The sequence below is a fragment of the Arachis ipaensis genome, chromosome B2, assembly GCF_059453495.1.
Source record: "Arachis ipaensis isolate K30076 ecotype BB chromosome B2, ASM5945349v1, whole genome shotgun sequence".
NCBI lineage: Eukaryota > Viridiplantae > Streptophyta > Magnoliopsida > Fabales > Fabaceae > Arachis > Arachis ipaensis.
Genome location: NC_142437.1, coordinates 41,516,334 through 41,540,168, shown reverse-complemented (window position 1 = coordinate 41,540,168; position 23,835 = coordinate 41,516,334). Strand labels below are relative to the sequence as shown.

The 23,835-nt window shown below is 38.4% G+C and overlaps 2 non-coding genes across 2 annotated transcripts; both read left to right on the top strand.

Annotated features, from left to right (window-relative positions):
* The first annotated feature begins 9,227 nt into the window (after positions 1 to 9,227).
* On the top strand, positions 9,228 to 9,335 carry LOC148573734 (small nucleolar RNA R71). Its single transcript, XR_015905987.1, has one exon. It is a non-coding gene; the product is annotated as a small nucleolar RNA R71 (small nucleolar RNA).
* Positions 9,336 to 14,720: 5,385 nt separating this feature from the next.
* On the top strand, positions 14,721 to 14,828 carry LOC148573733 (small nucleolar RNA R71). Its single transcript, XR_015906031.1, has one exon. It is a non-coding gene; the product is annotated as a small nucleolar RNA R71 (small nucleolar RNA).
* Positions 14,829 to 23,835: the final 9,007 nt, after the last annotated feature.

Genomic DNA, 23,835 nt, shown 5'->3' with positions numbered 1-23,835 from the left:
TTCTATGTCTCTTCATTGTCTCTATTGCTCCTCCCTCATTGCTTTTTGATCTTCTCTAATTTCATGAAGGATGATGGAGTGCTCTTAATGTTCCACCCTTAATTGTCCCTTGTTGGAACTTAATTCTCCTAGGGAGGTGTTGATTTGCTCCCAATAGTTTTGTGGAGGAAAATGCATTTGAGGCATCTCCGGGATCTCATGGTGATGAGCTTCATGCGTCTCTTGAGATCCATGAATGGGCTCTCTTGCTTGCTCCATCCTTTTCTTAGTGATGGGCTTCTCTTCCTCAATGGGAATGTCTCCTTTTATGAAAGCTCCAACTGAGTAACATAGATGGCAAATAAGATGAGGAAAAGCTAGCCTTGCCCAAGGAGAGGGCTTTTCGGCTATTTTGTAGAGTTCAAGGGAGATGACTTCATGAACTTCTACTTCCTCTCCAATAATGATGCTATGGATCATGATGGCCCGATCTACAGTAACTTTAGATCGGTTGCTAGTGGGGATGATGGAGCGGTGGATGAACTCCAACCATCCTCTAGCCACAAGCTTGAGGTCCAATCTTCTTAGTTGAACCGGCTTGCCTTTGGAGTCAATCTTCCATTGAGCTCCTTCCATACATATGTCCATGAGGACTTGGTCCAACCTTTGATCAAAGTTGACTCACCTTGTGTAGGGGTGTGCGTTCTCTTCCATCATTGGCAAGTTGAACGCCAACCTTACATTTTCCGGACTAAAATCTAAGTATTTTCCCCGAACCATTGTAATATAATTCTTTGGATTCGGGTTCTTACTTTGATCATGGTTCTTAGTGATCCATGCATTGGCATAGAACTCTTGAACCATTAGGATGCCGACTTGTTGGATGGGGTTTGTTAGAATTTCCCAACCTCTTCTTTGGATTTCATGTCGGATCTCCGGATACTCATTTCTCTTGAGCTTGAAAGGGACCTCGGGGATCACCTTCTTCTTGGCCACAACATCATAGAAGTGGTCTTGATGAGCTTTGGAGATGAATCTTTCCATCTCCCATGACTCGGAGGTGGAAGCTTTTGTCTTCCCTTTCCCTTTTTTAGAGGATTTTCCGGTCTTAGGTGCCATCAATGGTAATGGAAAAACAAAAAGCTTATGCTTTTACCACACCAAACTTAGAATATTACTCGCCCTCGAGTAAGATAAGAAAGAATAGATGAAGAAGAAGAAGAAAACATGGAGGAAAGGAGGGAGAGGTGTATTCGGCCAAGAAGGGGAAGAGAGGGTTGTGTTGTGTGAAAATAAAAAAGAATGGAGGGCTTTATATAGGGAAGGGAGGGGGGTTTAGTTTCGGCCATATAGGGTGGGTTTGGGTGGGAAATTGATTTTGAATTTTGAAGGTAGGTGGAGTTTATGAGGTAGGTTTATGGGGAAGAGTGGATGGATGTGAGTGGTGAAGTGGTGATAGGGAAGAGAGATTGAGGTGATTAGTGAAGAGTTTTGGGGAAGAGTGTTTATTGGGAAGAGAGGATGAACATTGAGAAGAGGGAAGAGAATGAGTGGTGGTAGGTGGGGATCCTGTGGGATCCACAGATGCTGAGTTGATCCTGTGGGGTCTACAGATCCTGAGGTGTCAAGGAATTGCATCCCTGCACTAATTAGGCATGTAAAATGCCTTTTCATACAATTCTGGCGTTTAAACGCCGAATTGATGCTTGTTCTGGGCGTTCAGCGCCCAGATGCAGCATATTTCTGGCGTTGAACGCCAGCCAGATGCTTGTTTCTGGCGTTCAGCGCCAGCTCTTCCTCAGTGTGCATTTCTGGCGTCTGACGCCAGGATGCTGCTTGTTTCTGGCGTTCAACGCCAGATCCATGCTCTGTTCTGGCGTTGAACGCCAGCCAAATGCTCCTTACTGGCGTTTAAACGCCAGTAAGATCCTCCTCCAGGGTGTGATTTTTCTTCTACTGTTTTTGATTCTGTTTTTAATTTTTTGATTTATTTTGTGACTCCACATGATCATGAACCTAATAAAACATGAAATAACAATAAAAATAAATTAAAATTAGATAAATAAAAATTGGGTTGCCTCCCAACAAGCACTTCTTTAATGTCAATAGCTTGACAGTGGGCTCTCATGGAGCCTCACAGATGTTCAGAGCATTGTTGAGACTCCCCAACACCAAACTTAGAGTTTGGATATGGGAGTTCAACACCAAACTTAGAGTTTGGTTGTGGCCTCCCAACACCAAACTTAGAGTTTGACTGTGGGGGCTCTAGTTGACTCTGCAGTGGGAGAAGCTTACTGTGCCTCTTTTCCATGTTTACAGAAGGATAACCTTGAGTTGTAAACACAAGGGAGTCCTCATTCAATTGAAGGATTAGTTCACCTCTGTTAACATCAATCACAACTCTTGCTGTGGCTAGGAAGGGTCTTCCAAGGATGATGGATTCATCCTCATTCTTTCCAGTATCTAAGACTATGAAATAAGCAGGGATGTAAAGGTCTTCAACCTTTACTAACACGTCCTCTACTTGTCCATAAGCCTGTTTTCTTGAATTGTCTGCCATCTCTAATGATATTTTAGCAGCTTGCACCCCATAGATTCCCAGTTTCTCTATTACAAAGAGGGCCATGAGGTTTATCACTGAACCAAAGTCACACAGAGCCTTTTCAAAGATCATGTTGCCTATGGTACAAGGTATTACGAACTTTCCAGGATCCTGTTTCTTCTGAGGCAATGTCAGTTGATCCAGATCACTCAGTTCATTAGTGAACAAGGGAGGTTCATCTTCCCAAGTCTCATTACCAAATAATTTGGCATTCAGCTTCATGATTGCACCAAGGTACTTGGTAACTTGCTCTTCAGTAACATCCTCATTCTCTTCAGAAGAGGAATACTCATTAGAGCTCATGAATGGCATAAGGAGGTTCAATGGAATCTCTATGGTCTCTAGATGAGTCTCAGATTCCATTGGTTCCTCATAGGGAAGCTCCTTATTGATCACTGGACGTCCTAGGAGGTCTTCCTCCTTGGGATTCACATCCTCTCCCAAGGAGAAAATCCAAAAGGAGAGTGCAAGGCCATTGATATAACCAATGGTTATATCAATGGCCTTGCACTCTTGGTTATATCAATGGCCTTGCACTCTCCTTTTGGATTTTCTTCTGGGGAGAGGACGTGAACCACAGTGAGGAAAACCTCCTTGGACATCCAGTGATCAATAAGGAGTTTCCCTCTGAGGAACCAAAGGACTCTGAGGCTCATCTAGAGACCATAGAGATTCCATTGAACCTCCTTATGCCCTTCATGAGCTCTGATTAGTATTCTTCTTCTGAAGAGAATGAGGATGTTACTGAAGAGCAAGTTGCCAAGTTCCTTGGTGCAATCATGAAGCTGAATGCCAAATTATTTGGTAAAGAGACTAGGGGAGATGAACCTCCCCTGTTCACCAATGAACTAAATGCATTGGATCAACTGAGATTGCCACAGAAGAAATAGGATCTTGGAAAGTTCGTAATACCTTGTACCATGGGCACCATGACCTTTGAGAAGGCTCTCTGTGACCTTGGGTCAGGAATAAACCTCATGCCACTCTCTGTAATGGAGAAACTGGGAATCTTTAAGGTGCAAGTTGCTAGAATCTCATTAGAGATGGTAGACAATTCAAGAAAAGAGGCTTATGGACAAGTAGAGGACGTATTAGTAAAGGTTGAAGGCCTTTACATCCCTACTGATTTCATAATCCTAGATACTGGGAAGAATGAGGATGAATTCATCATCCTTGGAAGACCCTTCCTAGCCACAGCAAGAGCTGTGATTGATGTTGACAGAGGAGAATTAGTCCTCCAATTGAATGAGGACTCCCTTGTGTTTACAACTCAAGGTTACCCTTCTGAAAACATGGAAAGGAAGCATAAAAAGCTTTTTTCAAAACAGAGTCAACCAGAGCCCCACAGTCAAACTCTAAGTTTGGTGTTGGGAGGCCACAACCAAACTCTAAGTTTGGTGTTGAACTCCCATATCCAAACTCTAAGTTTGGTGTTAGGGAGTCTCAACAATGCTCTGAACATCTGTGAGGCTCCATGAGAGCCCACTGTCAAGCTATTGACATTAAAGAAGCACTTGTTGGGAGGCAACCCAATTTTTATTTATCTAATTTTAATTTATTTTTATTGTTCTTTCATGTTTTATTAGGTTCATGATCATGTGGAGTCACAAAATAAATATAAAAATTGAAAATGGAATAAAAAATAGCAGAAGAAAAATCACACCCTGGAGGAGGATCTCACTAGCGTTTAAATGCCAGTAAGAAGCATCTGGCTGGCGTTCAACGCCAGAACAGAGCATGGTTTTGGCGCTGAACGCTTAAAATGGGCAGCATCTGGGCGTTTGAACGCCAGAATTGCACCCTGGAGAAGCGCTGGCGCTGAACGCCCGGAACAAGCACCAATCTGGCGCTGAACGCTCAGAGTTGTGTGCAAAGGCATTTTGCATGCCCAATTTGGTGCAAGGTTGTAAATCCTTGAACACCTCAGGATCTGTGGACCCCACAGGATCACCTCAGGATCTGTGGACCCCACAGGATACCTACCTACCTCCACTCACTTCTTCTCACCCCTCTTTCACACAATCCCATAAACACTCTTCCCCAAAACTCTTCACCAATCACCTCAAACACTCTTCCCTATCACCATTACACCACTCACATCCATCCACTCTTCCTCATAAACCTACCTCATAAACTCCACCTACCTTCAAAATTCAAAATCAATTTCCCACCCAAACCCACCCTATATGGCCGAACTTTACCCCCCTCCCTTCCCTATATATAGCCCTCCATTCTTCCTCAATTTCACACAATACAACCCTTTCTTCCCCTTCTTGGCCGAAACACATCTTCCTCCTCTCCTCCATATTTTCTTCTTCTTCTTCATCTATTCCTTCTTTTCTTGCTCGAGGGTGAGCAATATTCTAAGTTTGGTGTGGTAAAAGCATAAGCTTTTGTTTTTCCGTTACCATTGATGGCACCTAAGACCGGAGAATCCTCTAGAAAAGAGAAAGGGAAGACAAAAGCTTCCACTTCCGAGTCATGGGAGATGGAAAGATTCATCTCCAAAGCTCATCAAGACCACTTCTATGATGTTGTGGCCAAGAAGAAGGTGATCCCCGAGGTCCCTTTCAAGCTCAAGAAGAATGAGTATCCGGAGATCCGACATGAAATCCAAAGAAGAGGTTGGGAAGTTCTAACAAAACCCATCCAACAAGTCGGAATTCTACTGGTTCAAGAGTTCTATGCCAATGCATGGATCACTAGGAACCATGATCAAAGTAAGAACCCGAACCCAAAGAATTATCTCACCATGGTTCAGGGGAAATACTTAGATTTTAGTCCGGAAAATGTGAGATTGGCGTTTAACTTGCCAATGATGCAAGGTGATGCACGCCCCTACACTAGAAGGGTCAACTTTAATCAAAGGTTGGACCAAGTCCTCATGGACATATGTGTGGAAGTAGCTCAATGGAAGATTGACTCCAAAGGCAAGCCGGTTCAACTAAGAAGACTGGACCTCAAACCTGTGGCTAGAGGATGGTTGGAGTTCATCCAACGCTCCATCATCCCCACTAGCAACCGATCTGAAGTTACTGTGGATCGGGCCATCATGATTCATAGCATCATGATTGAAGAGGAAGTAGAAGTTCATGAAGTCATCTCCCTTGAACTCTACAAAATAGCCAAAAAGCCCTCTTCTGGGGCAAGGCTAGCTTTTCCTCATCTTATTTGCCATCTATGTCACTCAGCTGGAGCTTTCATAGAAGGAGACACTCCCATTGAGGAAGAGAAGCCCATCACGAAGAAAAGGATGGAGCAAGCAAGAGAGCCCATTCATGGATCTCAAGAGACGCATGAAGCTCATCACCATGAGATCCCGGAGATGCCTCAAATGCATTTTCCTCCACAAAACTATTCTGAGCAAATCAACACCTCCCTAGGAGAATTAAGTTCTAACATGGGACAATTAAGGGTGGAACATCAAGAGCACTCCATCATCCTTCATGAAATTAGAGAAGATCAAAAAGCAATGAGGGAGGAGCAACAGAGACAATGAAGAGACATAGAAGAGCTCAAGGACATCATTGGTTCCTCAAGGAGAAAACGCCACCATCACTAAGGTGGACTCATTCCTTGTTCTTACATTCTCTGTTTTTCGTTTTCTTTATGTTAAGTGCTTATCCAGGTTTTTGTCTTACTACATGATCATTAGTAGTTAGTAACTCTGTCTTAAAGTTATGAATGTCCTATGAATCCATCACCTCTCTTAAATGAAAAATTTTTTAATTCAAAAGAACAAGAAGTACATGAGTTTCGAATTTATCCTTGAACTTAGTTTAATTATATTGATGTGGTGACAATGCTTCTTGTTTTCTGAATGAATGCTTGAACAGTGCATATGTCTTTTGAAGTTGTTGTTCATGAATGTTAAATATGTTGGCTCTTGAAAGAATGATGACAAGGAGACATGTTATTTGATAATCTGAAAAATCATAAAAATGATTCTTGAAGCAAGAAAAAGCAGCAAAGAACAAAGCTTGCAGAAAAAAAATAGAAAAAGAAAAAGTAAGCAGAAAAAGCCAAAAGCTCTTAAAACCAAGAGGCAAGAGCAAAAAGCCAGTAACCCTTAAAACCAAAAGGCAAAGGCAATAAAAAGGATCCCAAGGCTTTGAGCATCAGTGGATAGGAGGGCCTAAAGGAATAAAATCCTAGCCTAAGCGGCTAAACCAAGCTGTCCCTAACCATGTGCTTGTGGCATGAAGGTGTCAAGTGAAAACTTGAGACTGAGCGGTTAAAGTCAAGGTCCAAAGCAAAAGAAGAGTGTGCTTAAGAACCCTAGACACCTCTAATTGGGGACTTTAGCAAAGCTGAGTCACAATCTGAAAAGGTTCACCCAATTATGTGTATGTGGCATTTATGTATCCGGTGGTAATACTGGAAAACAAAGTGCTTAGGGCCACGGCCAAGACTCATAAAATAGCTGTGTTCAAGAATCATCATACTCAACTAGGAGAATCAATAACACTATCTGAACTCTGAGTTCCTATAGATGCCAATCATTCTGAACTCCAATGGATAAAGTGAGATGCCAAAACTATTCAAGAGGCAAAAAGCTACAAGTCCCACTCATTTAATTGGAGCTATGTTTTATTGATAGTTTGGAATTTATAGTATATTCTCTTCTTTTTATCCTATTTGATTTTCAGTTGCTTGGGGACAAGCAACAATTTAAGTTTGGTGTTGTGATGAGCGGATAATTTATACGCTTTTTGGCATTGTTTTTAGTATGTTTTTAGTAGAATCTAGTTACTTTTAGGGATGTTTCATTAGTTTTTATGTTAAATTCACATTTCTGGACTTTACTATGAGTTTATGTGTTTTTCTATGATTTCAGGTATTTTCTGGCTGAAATTGAGGGACTTGAGCAAAAATCAGATTCAGAGGTAGAAGAAGGACTGCTGATGCTGTTGGATTCTGACCTCCTTGCACTCAAAGTTAATTTTCTGGAGCTACAGAACTCAAAATGGCGCGCTTCCAATTGCGTTGGAAAGTAGACATCCAGGGCTTTCTAGAAATATATAATAGTTTATACTTTGGCCAATTTTAGACGACGTAAAGAGGCGTTGAACGCCAGTTCTACGCTGCTGTCTGGAGTTAAACGCCAGAAACAAGTCACAAACCAGAGTTGAATGCCAGAAATACGTTACAACCTGGCGTTCAACTCCAGAAAGAGCCTCTGCACGTGTAACATTCAAGCTCAACCCAAGCACACACCAAGTGGGCCCCGGAAGTGGATTTATGCATCAATTACTTACTTTTGTAAACCCTAGTAGCTAGTTTATTATAAATAGAACTTTTTACTGTTGTATTAGACATCTTTGGAAGATCCTGGATTGTATTTTTGATCCTGTGATCACGTTTTGGGGGCTGGCCATTCGGCCATGCCTGGACCTTCATCACTTACGTATTTTCAACGGTAGAGTTTCTACACTCCATAGATTAAGGTGTGGAGCTCTGTTGTTCCTCAAAGATTAATGCAAAGTACTACTGTTTTTCTATTCAATTCAACTTATTCTGCTTCTAAGATATTCATTCGCACTTCAACCTGAATGTGATGAACGTGACAATCATCATCATTCCCTATGAACGCGTGCCTGACAACCACTTCCGTTCTACCTTAGATTGAATGAGTATCTCTTGGATCTCTTAATCAGAATCTTCGTGGTATAAGCTAGATTGATGGCGGCATTCATGAGAGTCCGGAAAGTCTAGACCTTGTCTGTGGTATTCCGAGTAGGACTCTGGGATTGAATGACTGTGACGAACTTCAAACTCGCGATTGCTAGGCGTAGTGACAGACGCAAAAGGAGGGTGAATCCTATTCCAGCATGATCGAGAACCTCAGATGATTAGCCGTGCTGTGACAGAGCATTTGGACCATTTTCACAAGAGGATGGGATGTAGCCATTGACAACGGTGATGCCCTTACATAAAACCAGCCATGGAAAAGAGTAGGACTGATTGGATGAAGACAGTAGGAAAGCAGAGATTCAGAGGAATGAAAGCATCTCTATACACTTATCTGAAATTCTCACCAATGATATACATAAGTGTTTCTATCCTTATTTTCTATCTATTTATTATTTAAATTCGAAAACTCCATAACCTTTTGATATCCGCCTGACTGAGATTTACAAGGTGACCATAGCTTGCTTCATACCAACAATCTCCGTGGGATCGACCCTTACTCACGTAAGGTTTATTACTTGGACGACCCAGTGCACTTGCTGGTTAGTTGTATCGAAGTTGTGAATGAAAAACGATTTACTAAGACGTGCATACAGAGTTTTTGACGCCGTTGCCTGAGATCACAATTTCGTACACCAGTACTGTTGGATACAGCTTGCATTCCATTCAGACTCTGAGAAATCATATTGACTTGCTGAGTCAATATTTTGTTCTGAGCCAATATGGCATTCAGAGTATCAATTTCAAGAACTCTCTTCTTCTGAGGCGTCCCATTACTCACAGGATTCCTCTCAGAAGTGTACATGAACTGGTTATTAGCAACCATGTCAATGAGTTCTTGAGCTTCTGCAGGCATTTTCTTTAGGTGAATGGATCCACTTGCAGAAGTATCCAATGTCATCTTAGCTAATTCAGACAGACCATCATAGAATATATCCAGGATGGTCCATTCTGAAAGCATGTCAGAAGGACACTTTTTGGTCAGTTCCTTGTATCTCTTCCAAACTTCATAGAGGGATTCATCTTCTTTCTGTCTGAAGGTTTGAACATCCACTCTAAGCTTGCTCAGCTTTTGAGGAGGAAAGAACTTGGCTAAGAAAGCCTTGACCAGCTTATCCCAAGAGTTCAGGCTATCCTTAGGTTGAGAGTCCAACCATATTCTAGCTCTGTCTCTTACAGCAAATGGGAAAAGTATGAGCCTGTAGACTTCAGAATCTATTCCATTAGTCTTAACAGTATCACAAATCTGCAAGAATTCAGTTAAGAACTGAAAAGGATCTTCAGATGGAAGTCCATGAAATTTGCAGTTTTGTTGCATTATTGAAACTAATTGAGGTTTCAGCTCAAAATTGTTTGCTCCAATGGTAGGGATAGAGATTCTTCTTCCATGTAAATTGGAATTAGGTGCAGTAAAGTCACCAAGCATCCTCCTTGCATTATTATTATTTTCGGCTGCCATATCCTCTTCCTTTTCGAAAATTTCTGTAAGGTTGTCTCTGGATTGTTGTATTTTAGCTTCTCTTAGTTTCCTTTTCAGAGTCCTTTCAGGTTCAGGATCTGCTTCAACAAGAATGTTTTTGTCCTTGCTCCTGCTCATATGAAAAAGAGGGAACAGAAAAATAATAATAATAGGGATCCTTTTTACCCAGGTATAGAGGTTCCCCTGTGTGAGTAGAAGAAGAAAAGAATGTAATGTAAAGAAGGGAAGAAGAAAAACTCGAACACAGAGAGGGAGGTAGTGTTCGAATTTTTGGATGGGAGAGAAGTGTTAGTAAATGAATAAATAGAAGGAGATGAGAGAGAAGGATTTTCGAAAGTTATTTTTGAAAAATGGTTAGTGATTTTTGAAAATTAAAAGAAGAAATATTAAAATTAAAATTTGAAACAATTAGTTAATTAAAAAGAATTTTTGAAAAAGAGGGAAGAGATTTTAAAAAATTAGAGGGAGAGAGTTAGTTAGGTAGTTTTGAAAAAGATAAGAAACAAACAAAAGTCAATTAGTTAGTTGAAAAAGATTTGAAAATCAATTTTAAAAAGACAAGAAGATAAGAAGTTAGAAAAGATATTTGAAAATCAAATTTTTGAAAAAGATATGTTTTAAAAAGATATGATTAAAAAGATATGATGTTGGAAAAGATAAGATAAAAAGATATTTTTGAAAAGATATGATTGAAATTAGTTTTGAAAAAAAAGATTTGATTTTTAAAATCACAATTAATGACTTGATTCACAAGAAATCACAAGATATGATTCTAGAACTTAAAGTTTGAATCTTTCTTAACAAGTAGGTAACAAACATGAAATTTTTGAATCAAAACATTAATTGTTGATAATATTTTCGAAAATTATGAGATAAAATTAAGAAAAAGATTTTTGAAAAATACTTTTATAATTTTCAAAAATAATAAGAAAAATAAAAAAGATTTGATTTTTGAAAAAGATTTTTGAAAAAGATAGGATTTTTAAATTGAAAATTTGATTTGACTCATAAGAAACAACTAATTTTTAAAAAATTTTGAAAAAGTCAACTCAAATTTTCGAAAATTTATGAGTGAAAAAGGGAAAGATATTTTTTTTTATTTTTGAATTTTTAATGATGAGAGAGAAAAACATGAAAAATGATGCAATGCATGAAAATTTTGGATCTAAACATGTGATGCATGCAAGAACACTATGAATGTCAAGATGAACACCAAGAATACTTTAAAGATCATGATGAACATCAAGAACATATTTTTGAAAAATTTTCAATGCAAAGAAAACATGCAAGACACCAAACTTAGAAATCTTTCATGTTCAGACACTATGAATGCAAAAATGCACATGAAAAATAAGAAAAGACACAAAACAAGAAAACATCAAGATCAAATAAGAAGACTGGCCAGGAACAACTTGAAGATCATGAAGAACACTATGAATGCATGAATGCAATGAATTTTCGAAAAATGCAGAGAATTTTTAGAAAAAAAATGCAATTGACACTAAACTTGAAATTGACTCAAGACTCAAACAAGAAACACAAAATATTTTTTATTTTTATGATTTTATGATTTTTTTGGATTTTTCGAAAATTAATGTGAAAAAGGAAAATAAGGATTCCAAAATTTTTAATGTGAATTCCAGGAATCTTGCACTCTTAGTCTAAAGCTCCAATCTGAGGGTTAGACATGGCTTAATAGCCAGTCAAGCTTTAGCATGTAAATCAGGTGGATCAGGAACAGCAGCAGGTGGATTAGCAACAACTAGCTTGCTCTTGATAATGTTGGGTTGGAAGCCCCAGTCCAAATAGATTTAGACATGGCTTTACAGCCAGTCAGGCTTCAACATGCTTCATGAAACACTAGAATTCATTCTTAAAAAATTTTAGAATAATTTTCGAAAACAGATGAGAAATTTTTGAAAAATTTTTGAAAATAAAACAAAAAGAAAATTACCTAATCTGAGCAATAAGATGAACCGTCAGTTGTCCAAACTCGAACAATCCCCGGCAACAGCGCCAAAAACTTGGTATGCGGAATTGTTACTCTGAGGTTGTAAAATTTGTTGTTCGTTCTCTCCCTGGTAATGGCACCAAAAACTGGTGCACCATACCATGGTCCAAACATAACTTCACAACTTCGCACAACTAACCAGCAAGTGCACTGGGTCGTCCAAGTAATAAACCTTACGTGAGTAAGGGTCGATCCCACGGAGATTGTTGGTATGAAGCAAGCTATGGTCATCTTGTAAATCTCAGTCAGGTGGATATCAAATTGTTATGGAGTTTTCGAATAATAATAATAAATAAATAGAAAATAAAGATAGAAATACTTATGTATATCATTGGTGAGAATTTCAGATAAGCGTATAGAGATGCTTTCGTTCCTCTGACTCTCTGCTTTCCCGCTGTCTTTATCCAATCAGTCTTACTCCTTTCCATGGCAAGCTTTCTGTAAGGGCATCACCGTTGTCAATGGCTACATCTCATCCTCTTGTGAAAAAGGTCCAAATGCTCTGTCACGGCACGGCTAATCATCTGAGGTTCTCGATCATACTGGAATAGGATTCACCCTCCTTTTGCGTCTGTCACTACGCCCAGCACTCGCGAGTTTGAAGTTCGTCACAGCCATCCCTTCCCAGATCCTACTCGGAATACCACAGACAATGTTTAGACTTTCTGGATCTCAGGAATGGCCATCCATGGGTTCTAACTTATACCACGAAGATACTAATAACTCGGACTCGGTCCCCTGTATTAGATATCTAAGAGATACTCATTCTAACTTGGTTGCATGTAGAACGGAAGTGTTTGTCAGGCACGCGTTCATAAGTGAGAATGATGATGAGCGTCACATAATCATCACATTCATCATGTTCTTGGGTGCGAATGGATATCTTAGAAGCGGAATAAGTTGAATTGAATAGAAAAACAGTAGTACTTTGCATTAATCCTTGAGGAACAGCAGAGCTCCACACCTTAATCTATGGAGTGCAGAAACTCTACCGTTGAAAAATACATAGGTGAAAGGTTCAGGCATGGCCGAATGGCCATCCCCCATGATCTAAGAACTAGACGTCCCAAGATGCCTAATACAATAGTAAAAGGTCCTATTTATACTAAACTAGTTACTAGGGTTTACAGAAGTAAGTAATTGATGCATAAATCCACTTCTGGGGCCCACTTGGTGTGTACTTGGGCTGAGCTTGAATGTTACACGTGCAGAGGCTTCTTCTGGAGTTGAACGCCAAGTTGTAACGTGTTTTTGGCGTTCAACTCTGGTTCGTGACGTGTTTCTGACGTTTAACTCCAGACTGCAGCGTAGAACTGGCGTTCAACTTCCTTTTGCGTCATCTAAACTCGGCCAAAGTATAGACTATTATATATTGCTGGAAAGCCCTGGATGTCGACTTTCCAACGCAATTGAAAGCGCGCCATTTTGAGTTCTGTAGCTCCAGAAAATCTACTTTGAGTGCAAGGAGGTCAGAATCCAACAGCATCAGCAGTCTTTCTTCTACCTCTGAATCTGATTTTTGCTCAAGTCCCTCAATTTCAGCCAGAAAATACCTGAAATCACAGAAAAACACACAAACTCATAGTAAAGTCCAGAAATGTGAATTTAACATAAAAAATAATGAAAACATCCCTAAAAGTAACTAGATTCTACTAAAAATATACTAAAAACAATGCCAAAAAGCGTATAAATTATCCGCTCATCACTTGTACCTCAATGATCCCTAGCTTCTCCATTACAGAGAGAGGCATTAGGTTTATGCTTGACCCTAGGTCACACAGAGCCTTCTCAATGGTCATGGTGCCTATGGTACAAGGTATTGAGAATTTTCCAGGATCTTGTCTCTTCAGAGGTAATCTCTGCCTAGTCAAGTCATCCAGTTCTTTGATGAGCAATGGAGGTTCATCCTCCCAAGTCTCATTACCAAACAACTTGGCATTTAGCTTCATGATTGCTCCAAGGTACTTAGTAACTTGCTCTTCAGTAACATCTTCATCCTCTTCAGAGGAAGAATACTCCTCAGAGCTCATGAATGGCAGAAGTAAATTCAATGGAATCTCTATGGTCTCTGTGTGAGCCTCAGATTCCCATGGTTCCTCATCAGGGAACTCCATGGAGGTCAGTAGATGTCCATTGAGGTCTTCCTCAGTGGAGATCACTGCCTCTTCCTCCTCTCCAGGTTCGGCCATGTGAGTTGTGGTTATGGCCTTGCACTCTCTCTTTGGATTCTCTTCTGTATTGCTTGGGAGAGTACTAGGAGGGAGTTCAGTAATTTTCTTACTCAGCTGACCCACTTGTGCCTCCAAATTTCTAATGGAGGACCTTGTTTCAGTCATGAAACTTTGAGTGGTTTTGATTAGATCAGAGACAATGGTTGCTAAGTCAGAGTGGCTCTGCTTAGAATTCTCTTTCTTTTACTGAGAAGATGATGGAAAATACTTGCTATTGCTAAACCTGTTTCTTCCACTATTATTGTTGTTGAAACCTTGTTGAGGTTTATGTTGATCCTTCCATGAGAGATTTGGATGATTTTTCCATGAAGGATTATAGGTGTTTCCATAGGGTTCTCCCATGTAATTCACCTCTTCCATTTCTGGGTTCTCAGGATCATAAGCTTCTTCTTCAGAGGAAGCTTCCTTAGTACTGCCTGTTGCTGCTTGCATTCCAGACAGACTCTGAGAAATCATATTGACTTGCTGAGTCAATATTTTATTCTGAGCCAGTATGGCATTCAGAGTATCAATCTCAAGAACTCCTTTCTTCTAAGTTGTCCCACTATTCACAGGATTCCTTTCAGAAGTGTACATGAATTGGTTATTTGCAACCATTTCAATGAGTTCCTGAGCTTCTGCAGGCGTCTTCTTCAGATGAAGAGATCCTCCAGTAGATCTATCCAATGATATCTTGGATAGTTCAGACAGACCATCATAGAAGATACCTATGATGCTCCATTCAGAAAGCATGTCAGAAGGACACCTTCTGATCAATTGCTTGTATCTTTCCCAAGCTTCATAGAGGGATTCACCTTCCTTCTGTCTGAAGGTTTGGACTTCCACTCTAAGCTTGCTCAATTTTTGAGGTGGAAAGAACTTTGCCAAGAAGGCATTGACTAGCTTTTCCCAAGAGTTCAGGCTTTCTTTAGGTTGTGAATCCAACCATGTCCTAGCTCTGTCTCTTACAGCAAAAGGAAAGAGCATAAATCTATAGACTTCAGGGTCAACCCCATTGGTCTTGACAGTGTCACAGATTTGCAAGAATTCAGCTAAGAACTGATGAGGATCTTCCAATAGAAGTCCATGAAACTTGCAATTCTGTTGCATTAGAAAAACTAATTGAGGCTTAAGCTCAAAGTTGTTTGCTCCAATGGCAGGGATTGAGATGCTTCTCCCATAGAAGTCGGGAGTAGGTGCAGTAAAGTCACCAAGCACCTTCCTTGCATTGTTGGCATTGTTGTTTTCGGCTGCCATGGCTTCTTCCTCCTTGAAGAGCTCTGTTAGGCCCTCTAGAGAGAGTTGTGCTTTAGCTTCTCTTAGCTTTCTCTTCAAGGTCCTTTCAGGTTCAGGATCAGCTTGAACAAGTATGCCTTTATCTTTGCTCCTGCTCATATAAAAGAGAAGAGAACAAGAAAGTAGGGAATCCTCTATGTCACAGTATAGAGATTCCTTGAGGTGTCAGAGGAAAAGAAGAATAGCAAGAGGAGGTAGATAGAAGAGAATTCGAACTTATCAAGAGGGATAAAGTTCGAATTGCACCTTGAGGAGGAGTGTTAGTCCCTTAAATAGAAGGATGTGAGAAGAGGGGAAGAATTTTCGAAAATAAATTAAAAAGATTTTGAAATAATTAAAAAGAAATTTGAAATTTTGATTGAGATTTTCGAAAATTAAGATTAGGAAAGAAATTAAGTGATTTTTGAAAAAGATTTTGAAATTAGAAATTAAAAAGATATGATTGAAAATTAATTTTGAAAAAGATGTGATTGAAAAGATATGATTGAGAAGATATGATTGAAGATCAAATTAAAAAGAGAAAGTTTTAAAATTAAAGTTGATTACTTGACTAACAAGAAATTAGAAGATATGATTCTAGAATTTAAAATTTGATCCTTTCTTAATAGGCAAGTAACAACTTAAAAATTTTGAATTAAATCATTAATTATAGCAAGGATTTTCGAAAATAATAAAAAATAGAAAGAAATTGATTTTGAAGAAATATGATTGAAAAGATATGATTTGAAAATGATTTGATTTTGAAAAATTATGAAAATTTGAAAAAGATCTGAATTAAAAACAAAATCTTTCCTCTAGTGTCATCCTGCCCTTAAACGCCCAGAATGGCATCCATTCTGGCGTTTAACGCCCAAAATTCTACCTTTTTGGGCGTTAAACGCCCAGCCAAGTACCCTGGCTGGCGTTTAAACGCCAGTTTTCCTTCTTTACTGGGCGTTTTGAACGCCTAGCTTTTTCTGTTTGATTCCTCTGCTGAATGTTCTGAATCTTCAATTCTCTGTATTATTGACTTGAAAAGACATAGTTTTGAAAATATTTTTGAATTTTAATGATGAGAAACAATAAAAAATGTAACTAAGATCAAATAAACAATGCATGCAAGACACCAAATTTAAAAATTGACACTAAGATACATAAAATATTTTTGATTTTTTTTATGATTTTATAAATTTTTTTTGTGATTTTTCGAAAATCATATGGAAAAGAGAATAAAGAGATTCAAAACTTTTAATAAGAATTCCAGGAATCATGCAATGTTAGTCTAAAGCTTTAATCCAAAAAAATTAGACATGGCTAGCCAAACTTCAGCAGGACATTACATTCAGCAGCTAAATTGATGAGAATCAATCAGCTTTTGTGATGATAAGAACATCACCTTGAAACTCTAGAATTCATTCTTTAAAATAAAAAGAAAAGTACCTAATCTAAGCAACAAGATGAACCGTCAGTTGTTCAAACTCGAGCAATCCCCGGCAACGGCGCCAAAAACTTGGTGCACGAAATTGTGATCATCAACAATGGCGCCAAAGACTTGGAGCTCTCAAACGTGAATCACACTTAGTCACAATTCCGCACAACTAACCAGCAAGTGCACTGGGTCATCCAAGTAATACCTTACGTGAGTAAGGGTCGATGCCACGGAGATTGTTGGCTTGAAGCAAGCTATGGTCATCTTGTAAATCTCAGTTAGGCAGATTCAAATGGTTATGGAGGATTGATAATTAAAAGATGAATAAAACATAAAATAAAGATAGAGATACTTATGTAATTCATTGGTGAGAATTTCAGATAAGCGTATGAAGATGCTTTGTTCCTCCTAAACTTCTTCTTTCCTATTGCCTTCATCCAATCATTCATACTCCCTTCCATGGCAAGCTTTATGTTGGGCATCACCGTTGTCAATGGCTACTTCCCGTCCTCTCAGTGAAAATGTTCCAAATACGCTGTCACCGTACGGCTAATCATCTGTCGATTCTCGATCATGTTGGAATAGGATCCACTGATCCTTTTGCGTCTGTCACACGCCCAACACTCGCGAGTTTGAAGCTCGTCACAGTCATCCCTTCCTACTCAGAATACCACAGACAAGGTTTAGACATTCCGGATCTCAGGAATGGCTGCCAATAATTCTAGCCTATACCACGAAGGTTCCAATCTTAGATTAGAAACCCAAGAGATACACATTCAAGCTTGTTTGCATGTAGAACGGAAGTGGTTGTCAGTCACGCGTTTATAGGTGAGAATGGTGATGAGTGTCACATGATCATCACATTCATCATGTTCTTGGGTGTGAATGAATATCTTGGAGAAGAAATAGACTTGAGTTGAATAGAAAAACAATAGTACTTGTATTAATTCATGAAGAACAGCAGAGCTCTACACCTTAATCTATGGTGTGTAGAAACTCAACCGTTGAAAATACATAAGAACAAAAGGTCTAGGCATGGCCGAATGGCCAGCCCCCAAACATGAAAAGGTCTATCAAAGTATGAAAATACAATAGAAAAAGGCCCTATTTATAGAGAACTAGTAGCCTAGGATTTACAGAAATCAGTAATTAATGCAGAAATCTTCTTTCGGGCCCACTTGATGTGTGCTTAGGCTGAGCATTGAAGCTTCCATGTGTAGAGACTTTTCTTGGAGTTAAACGCCAGCTTTTGTGCCAGTTTGGGCGTTTAACTCCAGCTTTTGTGCCAGTTCTGGCGTTTGAGCTGACTTGGAACGCCTGTTTGGGCCATCAAATCTCGGGCAAAGTATGAACTATTATATATTGCTGGAAAGCCCATGATGTCTACTTTCAAACGCAATTGAGAGCGTGCCAATTGGGCTTTTGTAGCTCCAGAGAATCCACTTCGAGTGTAGGGAGGTCAGAATCCAACATCATCTGCAGTCCTTTTTCAGCCTCTGAATCAGATTTTTGCTCAGGTCCCTCAATTTCAGCCAGAAAATACCTGAAATCATAGAAAAATACACAAACTCATAGTAAAGTCCAGAAATGTGATTTTTATTTAAAAACTAATAAAAACATAATAAAAACTAATTAAAATATACTAAAAATATACTAAAAACAATGCCAAAAAGCGTATAAATTATCCGCTCATCAGTGGATATGGAATTCTGGGTTTGTATACCTCTACATCCTCCTCGTTCATTACAATTGCACTTGATATAGAGGCCTCTTTTTCTTGCTCTTCCAATTTCGCCTTTGCTCCCACAATTTGATCTTCCTCTTCCTTGCTACGCACCACTCCATTCATCAAGCTTATGGCATTGTACTCTTCCCTTGGCCTAAGAAAGATATTGGTTGGTCCATCAACAAAATGTTGTGCCATTTGATATGTAGTTAGGAGGGTATTTTCGTCATCTTAAATCTAAGGGGTAGAATGGTAATCTTGTCATATTCAAGGATCTGAATACTAGAAGAATTGTGCCATGCCAGTCTTGGACATCAAGAAGACCGAGAGTCCGTCTCAAAAATAGTGGTGCTGAAAGGGCAACAATTCATAAAGCCTATTGGGCCTAAGGCAAGACAACAAGAAGCCCAATAAAGCTTTTCAAATTCAATGGGAGGCATATTTTATTATTTATTTTAGAATTTTTAGGCCTTTATTTTAAGTTTGTTTTGTTGTTAGAGTTTGTTGGAAGATTTGATTTACTTTTGATTTGTTTAGTAGTATTTTTAGGGATTTTAAATTTAAATCAAATCTAATCTAATCTAATAAGATCAAATCTGATTTGAATTAGTTATCATATCTTTAGGATTTTAAAATTTAAATCAAATCTGATCTAATCCAATAAGATCAAATCTGATTTAAATTAGTTATCTTATCTTATCTTTTAGCTAGTCCATTAGAGTCTATTTAAACACCTTTGGTGAGACAATTTACACAACTTTTGATGAATAAATTTTCAGTTACTTTTAAGCATGTTTTTTAGTGTGAGGAGTGAGGTGAGTTATTTGCTTCGCTTGTTGCATGGAGAAGATTGAGTGATTCAATTTTCATCCCTCTGATCTAGGTTGTCAAGGACAGGTTCTTTGAAGGTCTAGTAGGGAGCCCCTTCCGGTGACCTAGGTTGCTAAGAACAGGTTTCTTAGAGGTCTAGTAGGAAAATCTTTTATCTATCTTTTATGTTTCCGCTGTGTCTGTTTATGCCAATAAATTTCTCTCCTTAATGCCATTCTTTTCTTGTCCCCCTTCCATTAGGATTTTATTACTTTGAATGTATTAAACCCCAATTAAATTCTTATCACCATTGGGTTGAATTGCACCTCTAGATTTCTTCTTGAGGCCTCCATGTTTTCAATCCTTTCTCTGGTCTCTTCCCTTAAGAGCTCATCCTTAAGTGCTCAAGGAAATGGATAATTGAGTCATTTGACTGGACAATTTGTTCTAGTGAACGTGTGAGAAAGGATAATTGATGATATTGTAGAGGTGCATAAGTTGTGGTGAAATTGTTATGAGCGTTATGGAATGAATTTTGCCGGTAATGATATAGATTTTGTGGATTATGAAAAGAATTTTGTGTATAGTGGAATAAATTTTATAGGTGGTAAAATGAATTGTATGGATTTTGGAAGAAATTTTATGTTGGGATATACTCAAATGGTGAAGAATTTTGATATGAAAAATTAGGAGGTGAGGTTGGACAATTAAAAGATGATGGCTCTTGATGGAGAAATTCTAGAGCATTAGAATATCCTCCCTAGCCACAATTCGGGTAGTTGTCATAACAATATGAATTATTTTGTGGCTCTGGGAAGCATTCCATCATTTCTTGTTTATATTCCCAGCCACCATTAGAATAGTAACAGGAATCATTTCGTGGTAGTGAGAAATATCCCATGTAGTATGATTGATCAAAGGGTGATGGAAAATCCATTTTTCTTAAAATGCTCTATAACAAACAACACAATTACCAAGAGAAATTAAAATTCCTTTTGCAATAGATAACAAATTTTTAGTGAGGCAATAACACAAATATTTAATTGGAAAGAGAAAATAAAGACACAAAAGCAATAAAAAATGTCTAATTTAGGTAATTAACCAACCAGTAGTTTGTTAATCACAATTAACCCCGGTAATGGCACCAAAAACTTGATACGGATTTATAATTCAATATTCTGTAGAACTACTAGCAAGTGCACTGGGTCGTATCAAGTAATAAAACTCACAAGAGTGAAGTCAATCTCACGAGGATTAACGGATAAAGCAAGCAATAGTTGATTGATTATTCTAGTTAGACGGTTCAATTTTTAGTGATGAGCAAACAAGGAATGTAAATGACTTGAAATTAGATGAAAACAATAAAGAACAAGAAAGTAAAGAGCATAAAAATAAAGTACAAGAAAGTAAAGTACTGGAAATTAAATTGCACGAAATGTAAAATACGGGAAAGTAAAGTGCAAGAAAGTAAAGTGCAAGAAAATAAAGTACTAGAATTAAGAAATAAAAGAACATCGGGATCAAGAGATATTGTATTCTCAGGATCAATAATTCTCATATCCTCTTCAATCATGCAATCATTGATCTCTTGGCAAATCATAAGTAATCAAACCCCAATCTCTTGGTGATTTGATTTCTCTTAACTTGATCAATTGCCAATCTCTTGATCTAATTTCTCATGAGAAGAGATTAAGAGTGGTCTCTAATTTGGAGCCACACACCCCGCAAGATTTTAATTCAAAGTGATTATATCTCACATATCAAGCTAAGAATTATCAATCAAGAGAGTTGTGAGAGAAGAGCCTTGAACTGAATTCTATGAATCATTTCTCAAGCTCATTATAAAATTCAAATAGATCTAATCCCTCTCTCGATAGAATTAGATCTTTGAAGAACAAAGACTCTCTCTAAAGAAGCAATGAAAGAAGAATTGAAGATGAAGAATGAAAACAAATCAATCCATTAAATTACAATAGAGATCTCTTTTCCAATATTGGAAATTAGAAGCTCATAACTAAGGAAATTACAAAATGGGTATGAAAGAAAATGGAAGAGGAGGAGAGAATGAGAGTGAGGAGATAAGAGTCTGAAGACCCCTTCCCCAGTTGTCTAAATGATGAAACTAATGCCTATTTATAAGCTATCCTAAATTAAAAATTCAAACAAAATTGAAAACAAATTATAATCAAATGAAAATTAACAACTTGTAGATGATTCTTGTGGCCTTGATTTGTTAACAATTTTGGGCTTGCTTGCTTGAACTTTGAGGTGGACTTAAGTGAGAAAAGTGGATCAATAAGAAGCTCCAAGTGTGACTTGAAGTTGCTTTGGGTTGGGCGTTAGTTTGAAACAACACCCCTTGTATTAGGCGTTGCCAACGCCCAAGTATTGCTCCCAGGGGTGTTGCTGGCATTATCTCCACTAACGCCTTTTGAATTGGGCATTGCCAATGCCAGGGATTGAGCTTCAGGGGCTCTTGGCGTTATCAAGAAGAGGCGCCAGCTTTAATGGGCATTAACAATGTCACTTGCCAATTGCTTCATGTAATTCACACTCAAAGCTCATTGCCTCATTATTATTAACTGATATATGCTTATTTTTTGTGCCCCAATTGCATGTCCATTATAGACTATTATACATCGTTGGAAAGCTTTGAATGTCACCTTCTAACACCGCTGGAAGTGCATCATTTGGACCTCTGTAGCTCAAGTTATGCTCTTTTGAAGCGGAAGAGGTCATGTTGACAGGGTCGTAGGCATTATTGCGGAATAATAGCCCTTACAATAGGCGTTGTCAACGCCAGCTTCTGAGGCTTAAAATGGATCTCCACCCTATACTATTATATACGAAAATCTCTGAATGTCTACTTTTTAATATTTTTGGAAGCGCATCATTTAGACCTCTCTAGCTCAAGTGATGCTCCTTGAAAGTTGAAGAGATCAGCTGGCGTTACCTTGGATGACGCCTCTTCTCCTTGGCGTTGTTTGAGAGGGGTGCTCCATCTTTTGGGCATTACTAATGCCCAAATTAACAAGATCGAGGGTTGGGAAGAGTCGCAGCCATTATTGTGGATTAACGCGAGTAACACTTTGTATTTTGGGCGTTAATAACGCCCACATTTGTTGTTGGACGTTAGCAACACCGGTTGGTGGCATTAGTGTTCATGGGCGTCAAATGATGCTCATTGTTCATAGCCAAAACTGAATGAAACCATAGACTATTATACATTGTTGAAAATCTCCGGATGTCTACTTTCTAACGCTACTAGAAGCAAACCATTTAGATTTCTGTAGCTCGATTTATACTCCTTAGAAGGTGAAGAGGTCAGCTGGCGTTACTACAAGCTGATGCTATGCTCATCTTTGCATTTTGGGGTGAATTTCTCCCTCAGATTCAGTTTCTATCATGTAGTGCCATATATAGTTGGAAAGCTCAAGATTCCTACTTTTCAATGCCACTAGAATCATCTTATTTGGAGTTTTGTAGCTCAAGTTATCTTTGTTGGAGTATGAAGAGGTCAAGGTTGCAAATCTCCTTTGAATTCCCTTTGTAGTTGGCGCTGCCTTGGATAATGCCCCCTTCTTCTTGGTGTTACCTTGGAAAACGCCTTATCATGCTCATGGGCCATGGGTTCCACTTTTAAAAGCATGGCCTAAGATTCCAAAGCGTATCCAAGCTTCAAAATGTGTCCAAAATCTCCTATTTTCTTCTTTTGAGCTTGTTTTGTGCTTTTTTGCTTTTTTTCCTATCATTTTCTACAAAATTCATCAAATCAAAGAGATCAAAGCAATAGATGACTTAAGCACAAAAACACTCAACAATTGAGCATTATGAATATATTTTTGATATGAAAAAGTAAAGAAAAACACCACATGATGCGCATGCATCAAGTATAACACAGGAATTCTCACATATAACTCAGGTACTCTCACGTATAATGCAGGAATTTCCAAGTATAATGCAAGAATTTAACGCAAGAAGAGGCTATGCTAGATGCATGTCCCTTATATACTGTTATATATCGTTTAAAATCCCTGGATGTTAGCTTTCTAATGCCACTAAAATCTCTTCATTTGGACCTCTCTAGCTAAAGTTATGCTCGTTGGAGTATGAAGAGGTCATATTTTGGCGTATGTAAGCCAAATGGCATGCGTATAATGTAGGTTTCAAGTATGTACACCAGGTTCCACGCATTATACGCATGGGCTAAATTTGGCCACTAGAAGATGCATGTTTTGTGCATATAACGCCTAGGATTTGGCATATAATGCATGGGCTTTCTTCAATACTCCAGGGGCTTCAATTTTTGCATGCTTGGTCTAGAGAGCTCTCTGTTTGTTCTAGGAATCTTTTTGTTTGCTCCATAGGCTTCTCTATTTGCCTCTCCTTCCTTGCTTCTAGTGCTTCTCTTGCTTGTTTCTATTCATCCTTGTTCTTAGTTATTTTCAACACTTTCCTACACATACTAAAGCTCAAAGCAACTTCAAGATATATTGATTAAGGCACTAAAAATCTCAATTATAACAAGGAATTCAGTAACTTTATTAAGAGATTACTAAAAAAAATAACTAAAGATCCTCATGCATCACAACACCAAACTTAAGATTTTTCTTGTCTCCAAA